Below are 24175 nucleotides of genomic sequence, written 5' to 3'. Positions count from 1 at the left end.
TCTGGGTGAAGATAACTTCTGTTAATGTAGCTTGTGCTTCTCTTAAGAAGCCACAAAGAGGACTATTGGAACTTAGTAGAACATGTGCCAGCGTATCCCACATACTGGTGCTTACAAAACAGAGTTGTTTTGTTTTATTCACTGTTTGCCTTTGGCTCAGTGTAAAGAGAGAGAGAGACAATGGCAAGAGACAACTAAAGGCTGTGGATTATTTATTGGTGTGATGAAGGCAGATTCTCCTAGAATTAGAACATTCCCTAGAGACAAAACCGGGGAATGGTAAAAGGCCTGTTTTATCCACCAGTGTAACTAGTTGCTGGTACCTATCTTTTGTTATCTTTCCTTATCTGAGATGCAAACCCTAAATCTTATTTCTATTATAATTAAACTCATTTCCAGATTTTAATTAAAAATTAATTTCATAATCCAAACTGTGGACAGAAAGATGAGGCTTCTATGAGAATTAAGCATAAGGGTAGAGCTATAACTAATTTTAACCACATCAATTTCTTGCTGTTTAAATTTGGACAAGTCACTTTACTTGAGCTCTCAATCTTCAATCTATAAAATGTCAGTAATAGAACATCTCTGCCAGGTCTATCATACAGTTCATTGTAGATTTAAATGATGGATGTGAAAGTGTTTTATAAATTGCAAGTTGAGAAAATAAAGTAAGTTTTCATTTAGAGTTCTAAAAATTCATATTTACTTGTCAAATCACCCTTGCCCCCTATTTTTTAATATGCCCACACTAGATAATGATGAGAAAACTGTGACTCTGAGTCATCAGGTGATTTGTCAGTAATCATGTAAATAGATGATGGTGGGGTCTGAAACAGGAGATTATCTGATTTCAAATCCTCCCTTTGTCATGCACCTGATTCCCAAATCCTCAAATGCATTGTAGTTTTTCAGAGTAAATGGGCCCCCCTCTCTTTAGCTCTGTTCCCAACTGAACTCTGATGAGGAGGTAGAGTCTTATGTTTAGAGAGCAGGTCTGAAGGCCTCCTGGGAGCCAGTCCTAGATTTGCTTCTAGTGACCTAGAACAATCAGACTACAGTCCTGGCTTCAGTCCCCTCTGTAAACTGGAGAGGGTAACGGTATCTCTCAGTCTGTGTTGAGGATTAAAGGAGATAATACATATAAAATGCTTAGAAAAGTGTCTGGTATGTAGTAAGTATTTAGAGGAGGCAAGGTTTTATAATAGGTTTGTTAGAAAGACACTGGTTTACTGATGTAAGCATTAGGGACCTAGATCCTCATCCACTTTCTTAATATAATTCTCCTCTCCTTGCTGAATCTCTCAGCTTCCTTATTTTAAAAATTTCTAAGGGTTTTTTTGGACTCCAAACTCTGTGCTTTTGTGGTACTCCTCTATTGGTATAGCAATTTTCCAAAAGTCATTCATCTTAGAGGGCTAAATGATTTACCTAATCAATTACTCCTATGAAAAAAATGTCTCTAAAGAGGTTTTTCTGCTGGAAAATATTGCTATTTGCACATTGATTTGCTAACAAAAGCTGAGAGCGAAGGTCAGGCCGAGAAATGTCTTCCTGTGAGAGTAGGCGTCACACACTTATCTTTCCATTTTAAAATTTGCTGTTTAAAGTTTGCATTCTGCAAATTTAATGGACAGGCAATGCTGCAAAACTGAGGCCTCAGAAACTGCTTGTGGTGGTCACCACCAGCCTCTCTGTAGAGATGCAGGCGAAAACAGCAGCTAGGAGCCGCCCCCTGTTGACACCTGAAGGTGGGAAGGAGGGCATTCCAGACATTACTCCATAGTCTCAGCCTTGTTCCCTGGGATCCAAAGGCCAGGAAGCTGCTCTGTGCCCCCAAGAGTTCTAATTTGGCCTCTGATCCTCAGACAAGAGCTTCAAAGGGCCTCTGCTTTGCTCTGGGTGAAATCGGCTCGTGGCCCAGGCTGATTCTGCTGGCTTCGCGTCTGTCAGTGTGTTCTAATCACTGTTATAAGAGTGGTTCTGCAGAACACCTTGTAAAATATTTTCTATCACTCCAGCAACATCTCCTGTCTAGACAATCTAATTATGAGCGCAGAGCAAACAGCTGAAATGTATGCCGCCCCCAAGGGTTGCCTAACTCCGGGAGTGGGGATGGGAAGACAGGGGAGGGGGTGGATGGCATTGGTTCCTTTTTGTTGACCAGAAAATTAAGCCCTTTAAAAGAATCTGGCTAACTTTTAATTAAAAAGAAATGATCTGGTGGAAGCTGGCATTTTGTTGTTTTTCCAAACTCAGTGGAGGATTAAAGGTACTGATTTATTTGCCTCCAATCACATCTTTTTCTTGGCTTCAAAAGTGGTTTGTGGTCTTTACTTAAAAAAGAAAAGCCACTGATTTAATAATCCGCCCTCCCAGCACCATTCTGAAAATGAAAAGTGGCTCCCTACAGGTATGTTCTTTCCAAGTAGTGATCTGATTAATTCACAAGTCTTTTCTGAGCTTGGCCAGGTGGCTGGTCTTGTACATGACAAGGTCAGGAAACATGGATTCTATCCCTGAGATGTTCACAAGCTCAAGGGATCACACACACTAACAATCACAATCACACACACACACACACACACACACACTCATGCTTTGACCAGGATTTGGTTAGTGCTTCGGTGGAAAGCCGATAGTGTTATGGGCACACGAGAAGGAGAAAGAATTTCTACTGGGAGGTGTTGGAAGATATAATGGAGGAGGGGTGATAGGAGCAGGTTTTTATAGGATGAGCAGAATTTGGACAGAGAGATCGGAAGGAGCAGTGAGGTCCATATATAAGTAGACAAATACCCAGGCAGTATGATCATGCCAGGCCTCCAAGGGGCTGGGTCCTAGTTGCTGGGAAAGTATGGTGGATGTTTCTGAATGGTTTTGAAGAATAATAATATGAGGATTTGGGGTTTTATTTATACTAGGGCATGAGATGTTGAAAGTTTTGGGGGAGTTGCCTAAAAGGATTAGCATTTTGCCTCAGGAAGATAAGGGTAGTAACACTATTAGAAATGGGTTGGAGAAAACAGAGACAGTGGGAAAGAGCTGACCATGGAAGAGATTCTCTAATAGTCAAGTTGGGAAATCATAACGACCTGAATGGGGCCAATGGGTGAGTAAAGGAGGGCATGGTGAGTGTGAGAAGACTTGGCTGAAGTAGAATTTCTGGCATTTGATGACTAGATTGGGTTTTCTAGTATGGGAGAGGGAGGGATGGATAGGGAGCCTCCAAGTGGAAGGTGAACTTTGTTTTATTGTGTAGTGTGCCTGATAGGCTAGGGGAAAAGATGATGGTTGGGAGAAACTACTCATACAACCAACATTTATTAAGCATTTGAATCACCAGTTGCTGTGCTGAGTATTGTGATAAAATTGTGCTAAAGAGAGTTTATTCTATCATGGAGCTCACAGTCAGGGGGGCAAAGACAGCAATCAAATAATCATACTAATACGTATAAAATTACAACAGCCCTAACTGGTTTGGCTCAGAGGATAGAGCGTCAGCCTGCAGACTGAAAGGTCCCAGGTTTGATTCCGGTCAAGGGCATGTACCTTGGTTGCGGGCACATCCCCATTGGGGGGTGTGCAGGAGGCAGCTGATTGATGTTTCTCTCTCATCAATGTTTCTAACTCTCTATCCCTCTCCCTTCCTCTCTGTAAAAAATCAATAAAATATATTTAAAAAATAAAAATAAAAAAATAAAATTACAACAATGATGGTGTTTTGAAGAAGAGATATAGGAAGTGTGTGAATTATCTATTGCCATGTAACAAGTTACCTCAAAACATAGGACTGTAAAATAACATTTATTGTTTCTGTTTCAGAGTCAGGAATATGGATGGGTATGACTTAACTGCATCCTTTGGTTTGGGATCTCTCCAAAACTTCAATGAAGGTGTCACTGAGGCTGTGGCATTTCAAAGCTCAACCAAGGGAGGATCACTTTTAAGCTCACTGGTGTAGTTGTGGGCAGGCTCAGGTCCTCACTGGAGTTTGGCCAAACATATCCCTTCCCTAAGGCTACTGACAACATGGCTACTGGCTTCTCTAAGAGGGAGCAAAGGAGAAATCAAGAAATAGCAAGAAAAGTTGAGAAAGGTAGAAGCCACAGTCTTCAGTTAACCTAATTGTGGAAGTGACAGCTCATCACCTCTGCCACCTGTGTTCACTAGATGCGGCTCACACTAAGGGAGGCTATCACCAAAGGGCATGACTGTCAGAAAGTAGACATTATTGGAGGTCATCTGAGAGGTAGCCTACCACATGCAAGATATCAGAATATTTATTACGGGATTTAGACCCAAATTGGAGGGTGAAGATCAAGGCAGTTTTCTATGAGGGAGGGATTCTGGAGCTGGAATTGGAAGGATGAGTAAGAGCTGACAAAGTGAAAGAGGTTATGGAGAGAATATTTTGGGTAGAGGAGGGATATGCACAAAGGAAGGAGGGAACCTGGTACCTCTGAGGAACTATAAACAAGCTAACACAGTCTGAGCCATTGACGAGATTAATTCTGTATTTAGATGTAGATGAGTTATGGTATTTTGGAGAAGTTAGAGTTACCTGTCACTGCACTGGCATTCATTAATGAAGGGGTTCATAGTTAAAATTAGTTTGAAAGCTTTTACTCTAAACTATAAGACTGTCTCTGGAATTGCTGGGGAATGAGTCTGATTCAGTGAATAAAGCAAATAAAATTGCCCACTTATCTCTTAGGATAATTACTTATTGTGTAATGAGATAATGTTCATAAATCACCCTTGGCTTATTGGGGAAAGGTATTATATAAACACGGGGCTTTATCAGTGATGATGGAAATAGCTCTAGGGGATTAAAATCATATGTACATCTTGACACTATAGCATTTTACTCCAAAATAAGAGACCTGCAAAGTTCACCTGAGTTCTTGAGAAATATTTTAGGTTAAGAAGTGGAGGCAGCAGAGTGCTGGGAGGTGATTGGAATGGGTGTGGGCATGGAGAGGCAGGGTGGGATTGGAAAACTCTTTTTTTAGTTCACTCTAATAAAGAAGAGCATTGGCCCTTGGTAATCCTAGTTAAGTGAATATGACTCCTTAAAAATGCAACATGAAGACTCTATTTCTGAGCTAGGAATGGGAAAATCTGAATTCTACTCTTTATCCTGGCTTCTGTTTTCTGTGCATCCTTGAAAGAAAGTTGTTTTCCCTCTCAGAGCCTCAGTTGATCCCATGAAACATGAAAGGGGTTAAAATAAGTGATTTTTAAGGTCTCTAGGCCAATGATTCATGACAATTTTATAATGTTCTTTCCAGTTTTGCTCCCATGAAATAAGAACCATAGAACTCATTATCAGCAGTCAAAGGACACTATAAGCAATGTTTTGGAAATGTTTAACATTGGCAGTAGACCTAGAACTGTGGTGCATTTATTTTGCAGACTAATAGAAAGATGGAGCAGGAGAAGAGAAAATAGGCCAGTTAGTGTTTGATCCACATTTTTCCAACTTCAACTGACATATTCTTCTCCTTTCTTCCACCGCCTTGCTCTTCTCTTATTCCAAACTCTCTTGACTTAGCCATGTATTCCTTATTTTTATATCATCTCATTCCTCATTTCCCTGATAAAAACATCCAGTCAGTTATGAAGTGGGGTAAATTATTCTTCATTTAGGTGTGCCTGATTACTATATTATCCAGCCAACAGAGTGTTTACCTCACTAAATAAAGTATAGTTTTAAACACACAAGGAAAATATTTTCATTAGGTGGAAGTGAGATGAGAGGTTATTAAGAGTCCAGTGTGTTGTCTTTCTTGAAGAGTAACTTCCTAGTTTCTCATCCTTCCTTCCCCAAATGCTCTCTCAGTAAATAAGATGATATGGCACAGTATCCGTCTCCCCAAATTAAACATTATTGCACTGCATAGGACTTTGTGCTGTAAGTTTAACAGGGAAGGAGTGTTAATCATTCACTTAACTCAAGGCCTGTTACTCAGAGACAAACTAACAGAGAGCTAGAGCCTGTTTTCTGATGGGAATAGGAACTTGATGAATTGGTTTGGGAGAGCCTAAGCCCTAATTAATTGGAGATAGAGGATCTGTTTCTGTGAGCAGAGAATGCACATGGTAAAATGCTTCTAGGAACAAGATGGTATCCATCAATTCAGACCAAGCACTAAGCGTGTAGAGTCAAAAGGAATGACTCTACAGGTATGTATAGAGAAGTGACCTTAAACCCAATACATAGCCACCTAAAACACCTAGGGTTATATTTTGTGCCACTTGATGATGGGCCAGCAGGCAGAGGGAGCTAGTTCTAATGTAAAACCTAATGTATAATTAAGAACAGCAGGTAATTAATATTTATTGACTTTTTAAATTAAAAAGTTGTTTTAGCTATTTTATGCAGTTCCAGTCATTGTGTGTTTTTGTTGCATTTTTTTCTCCTTTGGGGTGAATTTGATATTGCTGTGTCCAGATTCTGCAAACAAGTTTTAATTCTAATAGTTTTAATGAGCTGATTCAACAAATGGAGGACAATGGTCTCATAACCTCTGTAGGGAAAGAGAGGTGAATTATATATTGGTCTTGCCCTCAAATAGCCTGAGATCATATAACACATAGCATGACAAACCCTAAAGGAAGTATATAAACAACATATTAAGGGAGCACAGATGAGCCAATTATTTTTTTAAGGGTGGGAATTGTTGCTAAAGAGACAACAGACTGATAAACTTTGGTAGAAAATGGTATGATGACTCATAGGCTCAGGGAAGAGTATTTTCAAAATAGGTGTTAATACCAAAGTATGAAAAGTTATTTTCAGAAATTATGAGGAGTCTCCTGATTGACTGGGGAATAGGGAGAATGGAGGGAAAGAGAAGAGAGAGAGGGTAACCTATTCACAGGCAGTGTTAAATGGCAGGATATGGAAGTTTTATATATTTTTATTGGCTAATGAGAATCATAAAGGTTTTAAAGCATTGAGGCTTTGTGCGTCTTTGTGTCCCTGCAGCCGGTGGCACAACACTTATATGTGACAGGCACACTGCTGTGTACTCAATAAATGGTGAGTAAATGATTAAAGCAGGTAGTGGTGTGTGAGATGGATTGGAGCAGAGTAGTTTGATCAGGTCTTTGAGTCAGTGCTAGAGAGAGGTATTGGATGCTTGACCTGAGTGTGGAAAGAAGAGGCCATATATGAGATTCTGAGTATCACCCTCTTGTGTGCAATACTGACTAATGCCCCCAAACTCCAATAGTGCAAAGTCATTTCAGATTTGCTTGGATGGAGATAAAGTCTGAAAACAGAATTGCCTTGGGGTTCATGGCCCTACCATCTTTAGCAAGGATCAAGTTACATCACAGACTCTGATGAACTGGGCAGCAGGCAAGGATTTTGTCATGCATGCTCTTGACTTTGCCTTTGGGGATCTGTGCCAAGAATGCCCTGTATTTGATCTTGGGTGTGGTGCTGTCCACTCATTCATAATGCCCAGGGAGGCGTGTTGACAAGGATGGGTCGATGGCGGGGAATTACTGAGCTATTTCTTGGCAAATCTCTGGGAGGAGGCGTTCCCCAAATGCCTCAATCCTGTTATTTTTGAGTAATGGACTGAACCCAGGTGCCTGATTGGACAGGGCCACTCCCAATTTCTTCTAGATAAATATTTGGTTGCCAGGAGGTTATATTTAAATGAGAAATACCTCCTTAGGAAGTTATTGCCTAAGAATTCCTGCAGAGGGCAGGATCCCATCCCAGCTGGGAAATGCTTGAGAATTACCCCCAAACTGACACTGTGCTCACTATGTACTTACTGTGAGGGCATCCAGTTTGAGATTCTACAAAAATCTGTTGCTCTGAATAACAAGAAAACCTATCAGTGCTAGATACACTGCATTTCTTTAAGGAAGTACCCTGGTCTTTAGTGTCATTATGACAGGATTCTGAAGCACAAATGGAATCCAAGTCAGGGATTTGGCTTTAAAGAGAGAAATTGGTTCTCTGAAAAAGAGCTAATCCTTTCTGGAATCTAAAACACAGAGTCTTGGAAGCTAGGGAATTTGGATATTTTAGACATAGGGCATCTTAACTTTGCCCTTCTACTTGTAATTAATATTTAAATGTTGGCTTTTGGGGCCCAATCAACTTAACTTTTCTGTTCTCTCTATGGGGAGAACCCTCTTATATATTTTCTTTCTGTATCTTCACTAAATAAGATTATTAGGATTTAGCAATTAAATCTCATAACTATTTTTTGAGTCCTCTGTCTTTAGAAATAACTCAACATCCTCAGTTTGTTTGTTTATTAAGAAAAGAATAGAGGACAAAACACAAAAACACAGCAAAAAAGACAGCAAACAAACAAACACAAAAAAGACAGGGCATAAGACAAGTAAAAAGACTAACCTAACTTTCTGGGTCAAAGTTCAGTGTTTTTGATCCTCTTATTAACATCCATTTTAATAATTTTCCATGACAAATATATGTGGCATTGAAGTTCTATGCTGTGACTATCCCCATGGTTTTCTCATCTCTTAATCACCAGCTATACATTATTTTGGTTATGTTTTTAACTCTTTGGACCCCTTTTACTTAGGGGTTGTATTATTATCCACTGACATAGGTTGCCTCAGAAAGGGGAGACCTTACCCATGTGCAGCAGCTTAAATTTAAGTGATAAAAGGCTTGTTCAACAGATTGGGTTGAGCCCAGGGGCTGTGTAGGACATGTTTCAGTGAGAAGCTATCTGGAGGAATGGCATGGGGACTGGGGGACACTTGTCAGAGAGTCAAGTTCAGGATTTGTTTCTGCTAATTTATTGCAGGAAAAAACCCTCTTAGTTATGATGTGTTTAAATTCTTCCAAGGTGCTATTATTATACTTTAACAAATGAGAGTATATGATAAGAAACAGAAGCTGGAAGGGATATTAGTGTCTGATCCAATCTCCCTGGTTTTGTAGATATAAAATGTGGTCTTGCCCTGACTGGTTTGGCTCAGTGGATAGAGCGTCGGCCTGCGGACTGAAGGGCCCAGGTTCAATTCTGGTCAAGGGCACCAAATAAATAAATAAATAAATAAATAAATAAAAATAAAAAAAATAAAATGTGGTCTTGGGGGACTCTGTTCAAGACATTCAATGACAAAGCTGAGAGTAGAACTTAAAGATGGGTAAATAAGTAAGGAGGTTGTGCATTGACCTAAATGTTTATGTTCTAGCATGTTTAGGTTTTCTTCTCCTTATGTCATCAGAGAACTGGGAATCTTCTCTTTAGGAGCATCTAGGGAATGGAGCATTGGTTATGCAGATAGCAGATGTGGAATTAGGGTTTTGATTTTCCATAAATGAACTCCCTCCAAATTGGCTATTGACTATCTTCTTTCTTCTCTGTGTATATATTTTTTAACATTTGTAGAGCAATGAAAACAAAGTTTATGATCTTCTGGTGTCCTTCGAAATAGATGATTTTTTTATCTGGATACTCTTAAAAATAATAATAAATGATATCATGAGGAGAAAAGAAGGGTATAGGTGGTTTTTATAGAAATTATACCATATGAAAGAAAACATGCTTGAATATCAGTGTCAGGAGTTTTGAACTGGACCTAGTCCAAGCACTTAACCCAGCCGTGGGCAAACTATGGCCCGCGGGCTGGATCCGGCCCATTTGAAATGAATAAAACTAAAAAAAAAAAAAGACTGTACCCTTTTATGTAATGATGTTTACTTTGAATTTATATTAGTTCACACAAACACTCCATCCATGCTTTTGTTCCGGCCCTCCGGTCCAGTTTAAGAACCCATTGTGGCCCTCGAGTCAAAAAGTTTGCCCACCCCTGATTTAACCCCTCATATGTTTGTATATTGTCATTGTTGGGGAAGAGACTTTCAAGAAAGGTTTACCTTATTGCTTCTTAGAATTTTTAAACAACGATCCTTTAAAATTCTACTCATCTGAAATCCATGCAGTTCCCCTGGGTAGTTGCTGGGTGGCAGCAGAAGTGTTAAAGTGGTGGCCCATGGGCTAACCAGGATAGCAAAGGGGTAGTATTCATGTTCAATCAGCACTGAATATGTGTCCTAGTCCCCACTAGTGACACAACTGGGATTAGGTTTGGAGTGGCAGGTAGTGGGGGATATCTTTCTTTTCCCACTGTTTGTCACTGGTCATTTGAAAAGGTGGTAAGTAATTACGGTAGCCATTCCAATTTATGAAACAAACACTCTTTAAATATGTTACTGTGAATTCCAATATCACCACTAGTGAGGTGTTATTATCCCCATTTCACAGATGAAGACACTGATGAAGAGAAAGATCAACAAACAGACTCCAGGGCACAAAGCCAGCCAGTGCTTTACCTGGGATGAAACACAGATCCTTATACACCAAACCCATTCTTTTCTACCAAAGAACTGCTAAATAAGTAAAAATAAAGCCAATGACAAAAACCTCATCTCTGTTTTTGAGGGGAATAAATCAAGGGGAGTGAAAGTGTCAGGCACATTTAGGCTAGAGAGAGAATAAGAATGTCAGCTCTTAGCTCTTAGTGTCCTGGAATCTACAAAGCCCTTGCACACTCCTTATTTTGATTAGATTCACACACACACACACACACACACACACACACACACACACTTCCATAGTAAATACAGGAGGGTGATTAATTTTGAATTTTACAAATGAAGAAACTGAGGCTCGCTTGAAGGTGAAGTCATTTTAAAGTTCTTGGTAAATAGTGTAAAATTGGGTTTCCGGATTACCCCGGCTAAGACATTCCCACTATATCATTCAGCCTTAAAGAAATGGGTTGTTTTCTCTACACAGGCAGTTCCCTTCGGCCTTAGTGCACAGTGTTGAGGTAGTCCTCATTGACTTGATGGCCCTCATCTTTCAGCACTGCCTAATTCCTGCCTACACTTAGGATAATGCCTGTTTAAGCTGCAGCTGTTTACAGAGTCCTGCACAGGGAGATACCTCCCTCAGCTGGCCCATCATACACATAATGAAACTGTGAATCTGCTGCTTCTTCACTGAAAGCCCTCCGTGGGTGCCAATGTTCAGACAAACCTTGCTAAATGATCCTAGTAGGAAATAGAAAAAGGGTAATCTAGACATCTCAGATATTGTGCATGCTTATGTTTTACACTATTTATTTTTGGATAGAATATAGATAAGAAATTCTTTTCAAATCTTGAATATCTGAGGTTGTGTAATAGAACATCTGGAGCTAGAATGGATCTTAGAAATTATCTAAGACCCAAAGAGGAAGAGTTATTTACATAAAGTCAAACTTATTTACAGAGGCATGGATGACTGGGATGTCCTGATCCCCCAGGAAGAAGCTTGGCCTTGGCTTGGGAACCAAATATATGTGGATTTGAATCCTGACTGTCATTTACTAGTAGATTACAGCAGGTTAAACACTCGATGTCTCTGAACTCTACTCTCATTTTTTTTTAAATATACTTTTATTGATTTTTTTACAGAGAGGAAGGGAGAGGGATAGTTAGAAACATCGATGAGAGAGAAACATCGATCAGATGCCTTCTGCACACTCCCCACTGGGGATGTGCCTGCAACCAAGGTACATGCCCTTGACTGGAATCGAACCTGGGAACCTTGAGTCCACAGGCCGATACTCTATCCACTGAGCCAAACCGGCCAGGCTCTACTCTCATTTTAAAAAGGACGTAATAATACCTACCTACTTTGATGGGCAATGGGTCAGTCTAAAAGAGCTAGTATATTCAAAAGCCTAATGTACTGCTTGTGTATTTGCCTTTCCTACACACCCTGATGCCCTGATGTCTCTCATTTGGTTTGAATTTTAATGAGATCATGTGTTACAGAGTTTATAGCACAGATTAGTCACATGATATAGAAGTACAACTCAATCCTCAATGGGAAAATACTGTGCAATCAATCCCTTTATAATTTATTCACGTCATATGTTAACCACATTATAGCATGCTTTTGCCATATGTAGTTTTAGCATCTATTATTACATTTGGGATCTGCTTTGACTTGTATTCCTGAACCTGTATAATTAAGTGTTATATTATAGTGGGCTTCACAGCATTGAGTAATGAAAAGAATTCTGGCCTTGTAATCAGGGGAATTTTGTGCCAGCTCTGCCTGGCACCAGCTGTGTGATTATAGATGCCTCCTTTTGAGGCTTAAACATGAGCATTTTAGTTCAGATAATCTATAAGTCCTGATTAGTTTTAAGGTTTTGATTGTTTTTTTCTTTTAGTATATATTGAGATCCCAGTTTATTATGTCTATATCACGCTTCTAGTGTAGGGCAAACTGTTATTCTTCTAAGTCAAGTCAATTCAATAGTGGAAGATGAAGCTGAATTCCTAACCATAGACGTCTCCTGCTAAGTTGGGTGTCTTTTGTTTTTATACTGCAAGGGCTCAATACTAAATAGGATCAGCAAGTTGATTAGCCAACTCTGGCAAGAATAGATCTTTATAAATTACCCCAGGTTACAGGAAGGTGGCACTAGAGACTCTTCTCTCAGATAAATGAGGCCTGGGGTCTGGAATGGAATAGTCATAGATCTTTAATTGGAGACCACCTGATGGTGACTATCCAGCTTCTGTTTAAAGGCTCCTAGTAAAAGAGAATTCACTACTTCTCGCCTTGCCTTTCCTACTCAGGGAGTTTGTGGTTAGAATGGTTTTTCCTGTATTGAGTTAAAATAAGCTCCCTTGAAGCTGTCAATTCTTGGTTCTAGTATTTTTCTCTGTTGCTACACAGAATCAAGAGTCAGTTTAATAATTAAACAACTATTTAGTTCCTCTTATATGCCAAATCCTGTGCTGAGCTCTGGAGAGAAGACATATGACATCTTTCTCTCTAAGGGCTTACAGTGTGGTTGGAGGCACAGAAAAGTGAAATGTCAGTTGCAAAATGATGTGGCCAGTTCTGCTGGAAGTAGACATGGGGTACCCAGGGGAGGAGGAGAGCAGGAAGGATATCCTACAGTGTTTGAAAATCCAAGTATCCGTGTCCTCCTTCATCTGTAATTCTGGAAGCCATAGCAAGACTCAGGAGCCTTGAGCTCTAATCCCAGTTTTGTTCCCATTGTCCCTAATGAACAATTCAATCCATTTCCCATAGCAGAGACTGAAGGTAGCATCCTCTTATGTGATTAGTCTTTCACATTTTAAAATAAATAGGTGACACACTCATCTGACCCCATATTTCCCCCCTTTTACTCTGCTCCTCACTGATCAGCCTACAGAAGAAAATCAGTACTTAATTCTCCCTGCACCTGAGCCTTGTCAAGTCTCACTGAGACCCCGCTTCCATACTATGCATCTGCATTGTGGTCACCTTTAGCTTTTGCCTGCAATGTTCTTAACAATCACTGAATTAAAAGCACACATAGAGAAAACCCACAGAAATGTTGAGCATGCCCAGGCAAATTGAAAATTGCCCCTGGGATCTTTGCATTGACCAGCACAAAAAAGATGACTAAGATAATGTCTGCCCACTCCTATGTGGAAATAATGCGTTTGTCTGGAAGCCAGTAAAAAAAATGTGTGTTGAAAAAATGGCCTTATGACAAGTTATTTTGTACCCCAATTGCCTTGATTCTTCACATCGTTTATTTATAAAATTTTTGCACTCCAATATTTTTCACTCATCCTTTAGGGATTTTCAGTAAAAGGCTGAAAGAGCCAGACTCAGGAGTCTGTTAGGACTGAGATGGGCATTATTCCACCTACTTCTGTCACACTCTGATCATTTATTTTTCCCCCCAACTAAAGTGAAATGAAAATATTGAGGGAATGGGGCATCTCACAATCACTGGAGGGGAATCCCTTAATGATGGGATATGAAATCCAGTCTCCAAGTCCCATTACATAAAATATTTTCTCTGGAACAGGAAAAAAATCTAATTGCTATTTATACAGCCTGTCTAGATAAATTTCAATGTTAGTGTCAATCTTTCTTGGGAGTATTTTATATTATGTAGAACTTAAATCAGAACATGTATTCAAAGGGACAGTAAACTCACTGATTCTCATGTGTGATGAGAAGAGTGGAAATTGAAGCATGGGGCCAGGGAGTAGCACTGAGAATTCTCTAAGACCATGATATCAGAGTATCAATTCCCTAATGTAAATGTAATTTCAGTAAACTTTAAGCAATGATTTAATTTTTTTGCAAAAGAATCTCCACTTTCTGGTGTGTTTTTTCCCCCTAGATTAAAGGGAATGAGGCATGTTCTTCAACTTGGCATAGGTATTTCTCATCAGTTTAAAAAAATTTAGAGAGAGTTGACTGATTTTTACCATATTTAAAAGCATGCAAATAGTTATAAATTTTTACTTTAATTTTGATCTATTCTTTTTATAAAACAAATAAGAACCACTAAGTTTTCCCAAGAGCATATCTTGGGAATTCAGTGAATTTTGATACATGTATAAAAATAAAAGTTCATTATTGACTGCAATAATTATAATACACAAACCCTCTTATCAAATATTTATTGAGGTTAAGGTACTGCTTGCATTTATGCTTTTTGATTGCTCTCAGAAGAACAGAATAAAAAATGTATCCCTTCTAAGGAGGTCTGAGGCCTTTTCCTTTTTGACTGAACTCCTCCAAATCAAGCTTCTGCTTGACAACTTGGTTTTGACACCAAGCAATATGCATAAAGGTAACATTTCAAGTCAGGTTCAAACAATCTGTTCAAATAGAATAAGCACGCATTGGGTGTGAATACATGTACATCACTATGTTAGGTGTTATGATATAGAACTAAGCAACACAGTTAGTGCTATAAATAGTGCATATTTCATTAGCAGAGATAAGTCAAGTATATGAACAGCTATGCTTTAAAGTGCAGTAAGCTTATGTCATTGCAGAGGAGTTGACACTAAAGAGAATTCATATAACTCTGACTGTATCTGGGAAATATAAGGAAGTGGTATATGACATGACTTTTAAAGAAAGGATACAGGATATGGTGAGGAGTAGTGTTGTAGTAATATATAGAAATGTTTAAAAATCTTTAAAAACATTTAAAAAGGTTAAAAAGGTTTTAAAATGTTTGAATTAACTTTTCCAAAGTTTGAGGTGTGATATTAAGCACATATACCTTCCTATCCTGAACATGTATGGATGTAAAGAGAGGGACAGGGAAAAAAACCTGGTTTAGGTAGCAGGTGTAGCAAGAATAGAGGCACGTGGTCAAGAAATACTGGGGAAGTGCAGAGGATAGTGAGTGGGTACAGTTTTGCTTGAGTGTAATGAATGCATAGTGAATGATAAGGCTAGAAATGGGGCCAGATGAAGGATGGAGAAATGTTTGTACATTCTTGGTAGCATGGCAGCTACAGTTGAATTTTAAATGGGGAAGTAAATCCATTTGACGTGATTTCCCTAGATCAGGTTCTATGTAAACTATTGAGAATTCAAAGAAAAACATAGAAAACCTCATACTTTAAAGTATTCTGTGGGACAAAGAGTCACATTTAATTATTTTAATATAGTTATGTGTCCTGAAAGATTCATCTTGTTCCAAAAGCTACGGGAATCATGGAAAGTTCTTTAAAGGAATTGAGCCTTAAGAATTGACTAAGGACTTTTGAGGTGGAAGAAATGAGAGATGCTGCTCCAATAAGACCCTGGAATTAGTCTGTGTGATTGCTAACACAAGGAACCCTGGGAGGAGAGATTCCTGCAGAAGGAGGGGGGCAGGACATTGAGGGAGGAAGGGAGACCAGTTAGGAAGCTGCTGCAGTAGAACAGGGAAGACAGTGAGAATGAACTATTCAGATGTCTATGAGGATAAAGATAGTTATTTCTATAGAAGAGGTAGTAGCTGCAGATGTTGATTTGATGCTGTAACTGGAGACTGGGGTGGGAATTGCAAAGAGGGAAGAGCATGAGAAAAGGAGTTAAAAATGGATACAATTGGCCCTAACCGGTTTGGCTCAGTGGATAGAGTATCGGCCTGCAGACTCAAGGGTCCCAGGTTCGATTCTGGCCAAGGGCATGTACCTTGGTTGCGGGCACATGCCCAGTGGGGAGTGTGCAGGAGGCAGCTGATCGATGTTTCTCTCTCATAGGTGTTTCTGACTCTCTATCCCTCTCCATTTCTCTCTGTAAAAATCAATAAAATATATTTTAAAAATGGCTACAATTGGAAATCTGGGAGGCAAGGAGAATGGTGCTGCTATTAGGAGGAATACAGCAGTCAGGAGAAAATAGTTTCAGGGGAAATGTGTGGAATTCAGTGTTGGGTCACTACTAGAAAGCCACATTTCCATAAAACCAGGCCAGGAGCAACATTTCTTGATGTAATAGTTTCTACCTTTTATCTTTTGGAAAATTTCAGGCCATAGGACAAGTGCTGAAATATTGCCTCAAACACGTATTAAATAAAGTATTGATGTCTAAGGCAAAAAAGACCATGTGCGTTAACTACAAACTGTGCAAACCAGTTGTCAGCTCCTATATAGATGCTCCTGGAATTATGGTGGGGTTATGTCCTGATAAAACCATCTTAAGTTGAAAAATATCATCAGTCAAAAGCACATTTAATACACCTAATCTACTGAGCATCAGAGCTTAGCCTAGCTGACCTTAAGTGTGCTCAGAACACATACATTGGCCTTCAGTTGGGCAATTTTCTTGAGTTTTATCTAAAGAGAATAATCACCTTCCTTTTCTCACCAGGGGCAGGAGACATACTCAGATGGACATTTTGTAGATGAGATGGGATACAAAAACATATAAGAGTATTAAAAAAAAACCACAATACAAAAATGCTGGCAGCACAGAACACTGCAGAGTATGGTTGTTTACCCTCATGATTGCAAGGCTGACCAAGAGCTGCTAATCTCCACAGCTCCCTGCTGATATCACATCTCATATCACTAGCCCAGGAAAAGGTCACAATTCAAAATTTGAAGTATGGTTTCTACTGAATGAGTATTGTCTTTATACCATTGTATAGTTGAATTATGCTAAGTAGGGAACATTGTACTCTTTCTGGTCTTGGCTTATGGATGTTCTAAATTATAACGTGGGATTATTTATGATGATAGGTTGGCACTTTTCAGCAAGCTGCTTTCTTGGAAAGGGACCAACAGATACAGTGTTTTCTCAAAACACCTAATTTTCATTTCTTCCTTCTTTCTTTCAGTTAGTGGCTAAAATTAGGGACTAGTGGACCACATGTATAGATTTAATGACCCCACATGCTTTTGAGATGAATCATGGTGGCCTCCTCTCTGTGCTTCCTCATTACTTCATTTCCAACTCCATTTCTGTCTCCACTATAATTGCAGCACTTGGTGAGATGCTGCTCGAGGAGGAATTAGCTGAACTGTGGTGGTTTGGCAGCAGAAGGATAGAGAGGAAATAACATGGAACAGGGGGTTTGTGTGAAACATGTAGCCTTGTGGCTTTCTGCCCAACCAAGGCAGCTTCCGCTACAGTTTCCCGCCCTCTTAAGGCTTTCAAGGCATTGAGTGCAAGGTAGAGGTAAGTCTACATGAGGCATTTGCCCCAAACATGATTATCTGGATATGCAGGGGCACTTTAAGCACACACACATTCACAGAGCTATTACCCTAAGATCTCAGAGAAATGTAAAACTACACTGTTTCAAAAAACAGTAAATACAAAGAAAGAAGAGGAATTGATTTGAGTGCTCTGATGGTTTGGTGGAGAAAAGAATGCAAATATTAGGATGAAGGTAAGAATGGGAAAACAACATAGCTCAATTCTATTAGAAGCAAGAGCTTTTTAAAAATGTCTTTTTTTTTATTTGTGACTGAAACCTCCCAAAATCAAAATGTGTCACTCATTAGGACTTTGTAGTGGGTAAACCAGTATACAGAACATAGAAGACTAAATAAATGAAAGTGTATGGGCTTAAAGTGCTAAAAGCCAATTAATTAAGGAGATCAGTTGTTGGAAAACAATTGAATGTATAGGCAAGTTAAAAAAACAAAAACAACATATTGAGGAGCATGGATAGGATTGATCCATGAACTACAATGTATTTTACAGCTTTACTAGTTCAATCCCACATTCTACATTGGAATCACTAATATATTAGCTTGGAACTGGGTCACTGGTGTGTGCCCCAACATGCTCAGAAATGGGGATCTCACTGGAACCACATAGAGCCTAATTCTTCATATCCATAAATACGTTTCAGACTTATGAACTTTAAATCATGTGCTTTCTCAGATGTGTGTCTCCAGGCTGATTGACCCTCTTCACAGAGGGCATTCACTTATATCCAAGATCTCTATCACCATGCCCTTCCTTGTACCCTTGGTTGCTTGATTTAGAGTCGGAGACTCTTCTTTTCATGACACCTTGTCTTTGTGGAATTGAAATAGTGCTATGACCCCAAGGCTTAGGAGCAGTGAAGGGCCTGGATAACCTGCTGCCTGGATCATTAGGTCTACATTTGGGTAGTGGTTGCTGCTCCCCTGTATTGGAAGAGAGCCTCAGGGGTCCAGAGGTTGGTAAGAGTTTGCACTGTCCTAGCTCTTGGTCTTCTAGCCCAGTATGAGGTGTAGAAGCTGGTGCTGAAAAGCAGACCACTCACCCAGATCCATAATATCACACTTTAGTAACATGGTAAATGATGCTATGAACAATGCCTGTTTCTATCCATCTTATTACAGTCCATGTGCTCACTATATAAGATTGGATGTGGTATCACAGAAAGAGACAAGTCTCAAGCACCTATGCTCTGTGTTCTTAAGAAGTATGTACGTAGCCGAAATCGGTTTGGCTCAATGGATAGAGCGTCGGCCTGCGGACTGAGAGGTCCCAGGTTCGATTCCGGTTAAGGGCATATACCTGGGTTGCGGGCACATCCCCAGTAGGAGATGTGCAGGAGGCAGCTGATCAATGTTTCTCTCTCATCGATGTTTCTAACTCTCTATTCCTTTCCTTTCCTCTCTGTAAAAAATCAATAAAATATATTTTTAAAAAAGAAGTATGTACGTAGTATAATATAATAAAATTTCACAAGTCAAACCTTTCAAAATGTATTTGAGGTTAGGTATGTTTTAGGCAGGAAGTCAGCAGACTTTTTCTCTGAAGGAATAGATAGTAAACATATTAGACTTTTGGGACCACACAGTATCTATTACAACTACTCAACTCGGCTGTTATGCTGTTATAGAGTGAAAATATCAATAGACAATACATAAGTGAATGGATGGGGTTGTGTTCCAATATAGCTTTTTAAAAAACAACAGGCAGTGGGCCAGATTTGGCCACAGGCCCTAGTTTGCCAATCACTGCCCCAGAGGTTGGACAGTTAGCATAGTGGAGAACAGTCCTTGGCCACCTACGGTGAGGCCCTGTTCTGACCTGTTCAACATTCCTATGTATTATTCAGTTGATGGCAGAAGACACACCTGGTAAATCTGCAAGTTTCAGGAAATCAATGTTCTGTCACATATTTTGCAATGTGATTATGGTGCAGAAAGCGGCAGCTATAGTCTATTGGCAAAGAGCATTGCCTTCTGAGTTAGATGAACCTACTTAAAATTATAGGTTTGCCACTTTCTACTTGGGGGAATTCTTCCTAGCTTGCGTAAGTTATTCAGCCTCTCTAAGTTTTATATTTTTCACCTATAAAATAGGCAACATTTTACTTGTGTCAAGAGTTATTGCAAGGATTAAATTACATGATGTATATAAAATATTTAATGCAATGTCTGGCACATAGTAAGCTCTCAGTGAAAGGTAATATAAAAAACCTGACTGGAGTGCTGTGCCCCTAGCCAGCCGGCTACTGAAGCTTGCAGGATGAATGTGGGGGTGGCACACAGTGAAGTAAACCCCAACCCTGGAATGATGAATAGCCTGGGCCTCTGGCTGGTCACGTCATCTTGGTAAGACTGCTGCCTGTTGTTCTACTTTCATCAGCATTCCTGTTGTCTGGAAGCAAGGATTATTTTGATGTTACAGCACTGAAAAAAAAAGTATTATAGTGTGTTATTTAGCAGAATATTTATAAGTTTCTGTTGACCTTGTTAATTGAGCATGACTGCTAAATATTACATGATAATAAAAAGCATTTATCAAAACAGTCTTGCAAAGTAATACTTTCAATACAGAAACTTGCATAATTTAGCCCATCAGCATTCATGTTGAACAACATCATCCATAATTTGGTTATGTAGGTCTTCCAACATATGGTGAAAAGAACACCCTTTGAGACCACTGATCAAGAAAAGGCTCAGCTACTGACACACTGGGAACAGATGGACTACGGGCTCCAATTTACTTCTTTCTGCAAATTCCTCAGCATCTCTTCTATTGCACTCTACCTCCTAGCCAGCTTCTATGCCATATCTGATGCTGCTCACTTCCTCATCAACATAGCCTCATTGCTCAGCATATTGCTGCCTATTTGATACAATTTCAAGGGGTTCATCTCTTTGGCATCAATACATACTGAAGGATGGGGCTGGGGATGACGTTGGAACAAAACATCTTTCCCTTTTCCATGCTGTCTTCTATATCTTGAAAGACTGAGAAATATATAATTTCTCCCAAATTTCCAGAGAACTAGCTAGAAATGTGGCTCCCTGGGCCTAGCCCCGCTAGAAGCTGGCTTCTATGAATCAGAAAATGCAGGTGAAGTAAGGGATAAATCACAGCAGGAGGCCGTGTTTGGACAGCTTGTTTGGTGATTAAGTTTTTCTATATCTTCCACCCCCATTACCTTCCAGTTCTGTTTCACTGTGTATTTTCCTTATAACAAGGGCAATTTTTTTTTCAAAAAAAAAAAGTAAAAGAAAAAGAAAAACTTCACTGAATCAAGAACAAAAACAAAGGAAGCCATCTGGTTTGGGGGAGAAATACATAAGCTGATTCCTCACACAGAGGCAGACTTCCCAGACTACTACTGCAGGTTGTGTTAGAGACTTGTTATCAAGTGTAGATTATGACTTTGGATAGAACAGTGCAGAGAGGTGATTCCCTCTCTAATGAGGCTTTTATGGAAAGTTACAGAGTAGGAAATCTGAATGAGAAATTAAACAGTATTCAGCCCTTCAAATAGGCAGATGAATTAGAGAACGAGGTCTCAAACATAGAGTAAGAATATTCCAGTAGATCACAGATCTTTATCCAGAAGATCTTTGAGCTGGATCTGTAACCACTTCCTCTTATTAGTATCTCTTTGGTTGGATGGGATTCCTATTGTAGAGAACGGGAGGGAGTAGTGACATTATTACACCTTGTCTCTTGCTACTTAAGGATTTTGCTGTTAATGTAAATCCCACATCAGCACCAGTTATCTACAGGACTGTCTTCATGCTAGACTAGAGGATATTTCATATGATGAACTAGGTCTTACTTAGTTTTGGGTCCTAGCCTAGGAGTAAAAGGTTTTTAAAAGTATGAGTGTCATACTTGAAATAATAGATTAGCTAAGAAAAGGGATATCATAGCCCATGGGCTAGAATAAATATTAAAAGGGATTGTGGTCTAGTCAGCAGAGGTTTTTACATGTTCATTATAAAAGAGAAACTATTTTAAAACTACCTAGTACTCTTATTTATAAAATAGAGAAAGAACATTAAAATAAAATGAAAAATGAGGAAATATAAATGAGTAAAATAATAAAGGTAAAGGTTAGTGCAATAAACAAATCATCTAAAATCTGATTCATTTTAAGACAAAACAAGGAAGATAAAGCTATTTTTATTACAAATAGCAGAATATTAGTAGTCACTAATATCACTAATATTACACAGAAGGAGGTAAAATTAGGAATGAGGAAAAGGTAAAACCACTGTTTGAGAAGAATTTAAAATAATAACAAAAGAATACCACATATAATTTTGTGTGAAAATATTTGACATCTGAGAGGAAACAGATGATTTCTTGGTAAAATACAAAATATAAACACTAATACAGAAAGAAGAAAACTTTATAAGACATATTTTCATGGAAAATATTAGAAAAATGAATAAAGATGTACCAAAAGTGCATCCAAATCCATATCATCACTTTCTTATTTGTAAGCAACTAGGATTCTTTTAATGTCCTTTAAAGTATCAGAAAAACAAGCATGAGTGTCATGAGTGAGAAGAGACTCAGACACTTCATTTAATACATGTATTATAATAAGAACTGAAGAACTTGTAGCTCTTCTTGTCTTTCTCACCTACTTCTTCCATTTTTCCACTCCCCTGAGCTGTGGTATAGAGACAAGCTCCTAAATTTTTCCCAGCTGCAACTCTATAAGCCTAAAGAAAGCTGTGCAGATGGAGACATGGAGAAGCCTTGGCTCTTCCATTAAATGAAGCTGACTGTCCTAAGGGGAAGAACACAGGACCTGCAAACAGCCTGGTTTAAAGCACCAACCTTACCATTGCTGTTTCCATTACATGTAGGCAAGTTAACTCTTTTGAATCTTCTATTTTCTCTGTAATATAAGGATGATAGGATTGTAATAAAGACTAATGGATAAGGTACATGTAGCAGACAATGTTGATTACCTACCCAACAACAACTTACCCCCTTTTTCCATTCTAGTTAGAACTAGTTTTATTTATGTAACAACTCTTTTCTGGAAAGTCATGTGATTCAGGGAAGGTGATCTTCAGGTTCAATAGATGTAAGCGATTGGTAAACTCTCTCCCTGGTGAGCTAATACTTTAGGCATGAGTTAACCCAATTCAGTCCCAATGGTTAACATGTAATGGGACTTACTATGATCCAGATGCTGTTATGATTCAGCATCTTATGACGTAAATATTATTATTAATTTCAATTTATAAATTGAAACTAATGAACAGAGAGGTTAAGTAACTGGTCCAAAAAAACACAGCTAATTAGTGATAGAACTGGATTCAAACCCAGGAGTCTAGCCCAGCGGTTCTCAACTTGTGGGTCGTGACCCCTTTGGCAGTCGAACGACCCTTTCACAGGGGTTGCCTAAGACCATCCTGCATATCAGATATTTACATTACGATTCATAACAGTAGCAACATTACAGTTATGAAGCAATGAAAATAATTTTATGGTTGGGTCACAACATGAGGAACTGTATTTAAAGGGCCAGAAGGTTGAGAACCACTGGTCTAGCCCCATAGTGCCTCTTTTATAAGTGAAGATCTTCTAGGGCAGTGGTCGGCAAACTCATTAGTCAACAGAGCCAAATATCAACAGTACAACGATTGAAATTTCTTTTGAGAGCCAAATTTTTTAAACTTAAACTATATAGGTAGGTACATTGTTATTAACTTAATTAGGGTACTCCTAAGCTGGCCTTTGCTAAAAAGTCCTCAATCTGAGGGGTTAACCTCAGCTAACGTACCCCCACTTCTTCTAATGCCACTTCTTCAAAATAGACTCGCCCCGGCCGAAAATCGACTTCTGCGCATGGGCCACGAAGTTTCAATCTCACTGTACGTGCGCACCCGCACGTGGTATTTTGTGGAAGAGCCACACTCAAGGGGCCAAAGAGCCACATGTGGCTCACGAGCCGTGGTTTGCCAACCACTGTTCTAGGGGAATTCAAGGGAAACTTTTCTTTCTTTCTTTTTTTTTAATGGAAAGAAAGAGCTCTATGTTATTGAGTCTGCATGTAAAACCTGGTACAACTTTAGCAATCTTGTTACCATGAAAAGAACTAAGGTGAAATGTGGAGGACAGCAAAGCAGAGAGATTGAAAGAACTTGGTTTTTAAAAATGACACTTAGCTCCTGAGCCAAACAACCTTAGAGTTGTGTTATTGTGGATTTATGTGTGCATGCTTGTGTGTGTGTCTGTATGTGTGTTATTGGGACACTGCATAATTATCTAAATTTTGCAACACATATAATTTTATAAATATGAAATCAAAATGTAATTGGCATTTTTTCATCTTCCGTAATTTCTAATGCAAACTAAATTATGTTGAGGTTTCACATGGACTAAGGGCTAGCTGAATAGGTAAATTTTTTCTCAGTGACTTTAGTTTTCTGGTTTGACTCTTGTTTCTGCTCAGGAAACTACTACTGTCTTTATATTTTTCCCCTCTTATCCCAGGATACAAACCAGTACCCAGGAGAGACCTTAAAAGGCACACACAGATTATAAGTGGTTGCAAAGAGGCTGAAAGAGTTCCCTAACTCAGGGCAATGTCAGTAGGCATCATAACCCTTTCCAAAATAAATGAAGCACAAACGGTG

General features: G+C 39.1%; 1 protein-coding gene and 1 pseudogene across 2 annotated transcripts in view; both read left to right on the top strand.

Moving 5' to 3' along the window:
- TPRG1 (tumor protein p63 regulated 1) overlaps window positions 1-24175 on the top strand; it is a 136823-nt gene that overhangs the window by 72076 nt on the left and 40572 nt on the right. The gene's annotated exons all lie outside the window — the stretch shown is intronic.
- On the top strand, window positions 19794-20448 carry LOC102436117 (annotated as a pseudogene).

Source organism: Myotis lucifugus, unplaced genomic scaffold (assembly GCF_000147115.1).
Source record: "Myotis lucifugus unplaced genomic scaffold, Myoluc2.0 scaffold_14, whole genome shotgun sequence".
In the NCBI taxonomy this organism is placed as follows: domain Eukaryota; kingdom Metazoa; phylum Chordata; class Mammalia; order Chiroptera; family Vespertilionidae; genus Myotis; species Myotis lucifugus.
The sequence above is the reverse complement of the archived record's forward strand: the minus strand, read 5'-3'. Positions and strand labels throughout refer to the sequence as shown.